The sequence below is a fragment of the Quercus robur genome, chromosome 10 (genome assembly GCF_932294415.1).
Source record: "Quercus robur chromosome 10, dhQueRobu3.1, whole genome shotgun sequence".
NCBI lineage: Eukaryota > Viridiplantae > Streptophyta > Magnoliopsida > Fagales > Fagaceae > Quercus > Quercus robur.
This window is the reverse complement of record NC_065543.1, coordinates 8,997,561-9,003,908: the sequence shown is the minus strand read 5'-3', so window position 1 is coordinate 9,003,908 and position 6,348 is coordinate 8,997,561. Positions and strand designations below refer to the sequence as shown.

General features: G+C 30.1%; 1 long non-coding RNA gene across 1 annotated transcript; it reads right to left on the bottom strand.

Annotated features, from left to right (window-relative positions):
* Positions 1-1,202: 1,202 nt before the first annotated feature.
* LOC126703184 (uncharacterized) lies at positions 1,203-6,003 on the bottom strand. The gene is made up of 4 exons (XR_007647965.1): positions 5,644-6,003; positions 5,043-5,095; positions 2,549-2,687; positions 1,203-1,419 (listed from the first exon to the last, which is right to left on the bottom strand). It is a non-coding gene; the product is annotated as an uncharacterized LOC126703184 (long non-coding RNA).
* Between the last annotated feature and the right edge of the window lie 345 nt (positions 6,004-6,348).

The following is a 6,348-nucleotide window of genomic DNA, read 5'->3' as shown; positions in this document are numbered from 1 at the left end:
TGCATTTCAGAGCAAGTGGTCAAATATATACTAATATTTTTTCAAGAATTGGCTGCTTTTAATAGTGAATTGGACGTTAACCATTTCATGCACGAAAAATTATCAAGTGTTACATGAATTTAACCAAATTGAATAGTGATGTATATTTGGGCAATCTGAAACTGAAATAGTATATATAAATGATATATTCAGCAAAAAAAAAAAAAAGTATATATAAATGATATAGGTTTGCTCAGTTTTTTTTTTTTTTTTTCATAGGAACTCATCATTTTAATTGATGGTTAATCAACTAATTCAAACATAATTCTCAAAAAAAAAAAAAAAAAAGGGTTCAAACATTATCAAGGAATAGAGTTATTCAACATGTTAATAACAGATATGGAAAATTTCTTTTCCGTTTGTTCTTGCTTATCCTTCTAATCATGTCTGGTCAACCCCATAAATATTTCTTACGCTGTGGAAAATTAACCTTGTGCTTGGTAGCCTGATCAATCTTGACAAAACATGCATTTTCTTGGGAAATTATTGTGTACTCCCGGAATATCATAAATGCATACTCCCTCCTCTCACATGAATGGTGGGTTCCATCATGAATTTAATTAGTGCACTACAAGAAATTTGGTCTTTAGCGATGGCATATAATCGTCACTAATGCTTTAAATATCGTCGCTAATTATATTGGCGACGAAAAATGTTGTCGCTAACTTTCGTTAAACGAAAATGGTAACAAAAAAGATATTTAGTGACAATATTAATGTTGTCATGAATACAATACTATTAATGACGACAGAGTTGTCGCTAATAGTGACAATTGTCATCATAAATAACTCAAGAACTCAAGACGAAATGTCATCACTACTAGCTCATTAGTAGTGATGAATTTTTTTGTCATCGCTAGTGGATTATTATTAACGACAACATTTTTGTTGTCGCTAATATGTCATTACTAGCAATGACGCTTGCTGTCGTTACAAATAATGATATATTAGTGATCATAAACATGTCATCGCTAAAAATTGTATATTAGTGATGATATTGTTTGTCGTCACTAATGATATTATAAAATATTAGCGACGACGTTGTCGTCGTTAATAACATTTTTTATTTTTCTTTAAAATTTACATTTTGAATTTTACATGGGTACCTATTGGGAAATAACAAACCACAATCTTATACACATCACAAATTTTCAATCACTCATATAAGCATAACAACTGCTCAATCAATAACTACCAATAAGGGAAAATAATACCCAAGTTCAATATCATATACATAACATAAGTTCCAATCTATTCACTCAAATACTAGTCAAATGATAACAAATTCCTCATGAAAATATGCCACCAAGCTAAAACTTGTTGCAATGAAATATATCTCCCCTCAATATCTTCTATAGCCCAAGGCATGCAATATTTTGACCTGAAATAAAGAGAATAAACCAATGTAAAGGCTAACTAAAATAGATGACAAAAATGCTTACTAAATAGTTTTAACATCCAAGTAAAATTTTAACATTTATATTTTTCAAAAATACCATAGCTAAGAAGATATTAAAGCTTTATGTGTTTAGCAAAACTTAAATTATATCGAGACACATTCTCCAAAAGAAATAAGTCCAAATTAACAATCATTATAACCATAACAAAGAACATATCAAAAGATATTTGTGTTCAAAATTATGAAGATTTTAATTTTAAGAAGATTTACCTCCCAGCCATTTGTTTCATATAAATCACACCTTAACTGATATCCACTTGTATTAAAACTCTATAATGCCTTGGCCAAATTTGAAGTAACATTGCACCACAAGTAGAAAAGCTCAATAGAAATTCCTAAGACCTACCATAAGTAGGTACCCATTGATTGAAAGCTTATTCAGTAGTGCACTCCCATATTAGCCCTGGTCAGTATATATAAAATCAACTTAAAAATTGTATTCACCTCTTTTTTTCTTTTCAGTAGTGCTTCAAATAGTTTTGGGACTGTATTGTCCAACTATCCAAGTGAAATTGAAATTAAATGATGGCATTAATCATATTTATAACCCATATCTGTATACTTATTTAGGCAAAATATTCTTAGCATCAAAGTCTATCAATAAATAAGACATATGTGAGCATTTGACAAGCCAATGAACAATATAAAAGGTCACACCTAATACATATAAAAAAAAGAGGTCACAGTTAATGAACTCATACAATAGGGAAAAACTTAAGAGGAATTTGCTTTATGGGTTATACAAAAATCTTAATTAACATAAGAACAAAGAACTATAATTAAGAGAATGGCGTCTCTTAAAGGTACAAATAAATTACAAAGTTGATATTTAAGTTAGGAGACAAGATTTTTTAGGATGGAAATAAGCTTCCTAAATGCTTTGCAATCTATTTCCAACCCTTAAAAGGTTCCAACATGTTACTCTGCTAACAAACAACAATACAATTTCTACTCTGAATTATTTTTATTATCCAGCATATGTTACAAAAATATAAGATCCACTTTTAAAATTCATGACTGGATAAAGATGGGTGTACCAATGCATCATCACCTGAAATCCTTAAAAAAACTGAAGGGTGAAATTTTGCTTTTCATGCTTGTTCGTCATTGACATGGTTTGGTATTTCAGCTTGACTGTCTAGAGGCATATACTGTGCCATTATAGCTCTAATTTCAGAATCCATGTATTGCTGTAGAAACAACAATAAAAACATCAACAACTTATATGTTAACCCAATAGAAAAGAAAGCTTAATACCCTGACAATTTAACTCCTTGAACCATCTCAGAATTTATCGCTGTAGCATGAACCTAAAATCTAGTTTCTTAAAGGAGCCTCCTAATAGATCTTCTAAAACCATAAACAAATGGAAGTCAAAACCATGTAGTGTAAATTTTTATTTACACCACCTTAAAATAATAATAACAATTGAACAAACAATAAAAGTAACCCTTGTCCTATATAATTCCATAAACCCTCACAAATAACACACTTATGGTAAGTAGGACCGGCTCAACATATTTGGGGGCCTTAGGAGAAAAGTTTAGGTGAGGCTTTTTTCAATTATTTAAATACTAATTAAATAATATCTATTTAACTTTTGATTTTTTTTTTTAAGAATCTATTTATCATTCTCTTTGAGATGCAAAATTATTAATTAAATTTTTACATTCAAGTTTCATTAACATTTTCTTTTACTATCACTTAATCTTTTAGTAAACATTTATAATTAAAACAAAACATAATCTATGATAGAAAGATTATAAATTATCTAGAATAAAACAAAAATTAAAGTATAGAACAATAGAACCTAGTTTATCAAAACACAATTGCAACCTTAGAAAATAATATGATCACTTTACATTCTAAACCTGCACAAATAAAAAAATTATTTATCACATAACTTAACAAATTAATTTTAATATAAAATGTATTATCCTAAATTTATAATTTTATTAAATTAAGATAACACTCGTACATATAACAAATTAATGACTTTTAAATGGATGGGAAAAATAATAATAATAATTACCAAATAGTCATAGACTAGATGTAGGTTGAATAAATAGAAGCACTAAAATAAAAATAGGTGACCGGCCAACTCAGTATTAAAGTTCGAATTAAAACAAAAAATATATAAAAATTATTAACTTTCAAAAATTGCTTAATTGTAGAAACGTGTATCTATAGTTTGTAATTCACATGGGTTCTGATAACTCCTGCAGATTGACATGAAAACTCATAGCATAGAAAAAAGTGGAATGCTTCCTAGCCATAAACGTGTACACTTGGACTTTGGAGAAAAATATTAAAATATTTAAAAGTCTAATAAAAAGACTTGTGCTGGTGACATATGACTAAAGAGTGTTTAGTTCCAATTCCTTAACCAAAAAAAAAAAGAGGGAGAAACCCAAATCAGTGAAACTCAGTAAAAAAAAAAAAAAAAACTTAATAGCAAGAAGAATAAAAAGAAAGGAAGAGCAAATACAAGCAAACCTGAATGAAGATCAAAGAAGAGTAGCTAGCAAACAACAAAGAATGCTATAAAAATAGAATAAAGATGGAGACTAGAGAGAAGCAAAGTGAGCTGGAAAAAAAAATACTAATCAATACTGTATTTGATTTCTTGAGATTTAAGATGAAGAGAATATGTTTTTTCTATCTATTTTTTTCCTTAGATTCAAGTAATTAATGTTAGTTTTTATCAATGAAATTATTTATAAAGCCATTAATTCAGATTTTAAATAGGAACATTGTCTCTTTAATTTCTATGTTTTGGGAAAGGAGGCCTTAATTTTTTTTTTTTTGATAAACCATCGGTTACTAAGGGGTCTAATTTTCTCTCTTCAAGGTCCCTTAATTTTCGCTCTTCATATCAATTTATTTCTATTAGTGGCGCCTTAAATTTTTTTATCCTAGGTGAAGGAGCCATAACTAATTTGCATTGAGGGGCTTTCTTTTATTTGGGAACATCAATTGCTTCTATGGCTGAGCCGGCCTGAAAGTACCATTTGGCTACAAAGCCATTGGTTTTCAAGAAACCTTAAGAAATATAATTTATGATAATTAAAGAATGGACATGTTGAAGTACAGTATAACTAAAACAAGAGGTTTTTTTAGATATGTTTTGGCCCAACGGATCCCTAACTAGTAGTGGTCTGTTGAAAATCATAAAATATTCAAACTAATAACTGAATAATAATCATGCATGAAGAATACAATGTTACTTTTGGGTTAAAATGTTGCGTATCAAAATTACAAGCTTTAAAATTCAGAGTTACACACACACACATATATATATATATATATATATATATATAGATATAGATATTAAGCTTTAATATAAGTACTACTTTTCTATGACACTACTTCCAAATACACCCTAGTATAATACTACACATTTTAACAATCTCATCATTGCAGTCAATAGAGGTAGAAACTAATACCACCGAAATTAATAGTAGCACCAAAGAGTAAATAAAGGCTTCATAAATCAACATAAATATATGAAGTCAATATACATAAATATAATGCAACAAGCTTACCCGTAATCTATATTTGTACACAAGATATGCTCCACTGCCAACCACAGCCAAGCCTATCAATATGACCCAAACAACAGCCTAATCAGATCTTGAAGGTGCATAAAAATGAAACAAGGAATCAAACATAAAAAGCCCATTTGTGAGAGTTCTCTATTGCATGTATGATTATTCCTTCAAAATAACAACTGCAATTTATGGACTATATTTCAGATTAAAATTTTGCAACAAGTAAAACATGCAAAAATTCACTGAGAACAACCATCAAACACCTTCACTACCATCTCAAACCCCTCACTTTCTCTCGCTCCCTTTTTCTACATTCATTGAGAACTAACATCAAACTCCTTCACTGTAAAAGCTACAAGACCCATACTCACTCTTCAAACAAGACCCAATCGAAAACTAGCATCAACAAAACAAGATACCCATTTCACCGAACACTATAACTTTAAAATCAAACAATCTTAGAAATTTCAGAAAGCTTTTCAATCTTGACAATAATGAACAGAGAGATAGAAAACAGCCCAGATGAAAAAAAATAAATAAATAATAAAAGAAGAAGAAGAACAAAAGGGGAGAGAGAGAGAGAGAGATGGGTTACTTGTTCAGACTTGTGGTGGATAGCGCAGTAGGTGGCAAAGAGAGTGGAGGACGATGATGGCAGTGGTGGCAGAGGGTGGCTGTGTAGTGGATGGTGTTGGCTGATGGGTCTGATGGAGAGATCAAAGATGAGTGAGGGGAGAAAGAGAGAGTATTGTGAGAGGGAAAGTGAGAATGAGAGGGAGAGAGCTCATGAAATCCCTAAGTGAAAGAGTGAGAGGGAAAAAAAATTTTGGGGAAATTTTGTGAGAGGGAAAGAGTGAGAGGGAAAAAATTTTGGGGGTAAAGATGGAGAAAATTTTGAGAGACTTAGGTAGTGCTCTTCAAATTCATTACGTTAGGTAGGGCTCTTTTTTTTTTTACATCCCATGAGTTATTGTTATAGAAACTATAGGCCATATATTATGAGAGACTTACATTGCCTACATTGAAACACAATAGTGTGACGACTATTATGCTTTGTCACAATAAGCTTTTTTATTTTACTAATAAATTTTATTGGTGGGGATATAATAATTTGTGAATTGACAAAATTGCTCATACTAATAAAATTGATTTTATTCATGAGAATGACCAAAATACCCCTAAACCTTTTAAAATGACTAAAATACCCTTAAACATACAAAATGACCAAAATACCATTGAAAGCTTTAAAATGACCAAAATTCTCTCAAAACCTCTAAAATGACCCAAAAAAAAACTACCC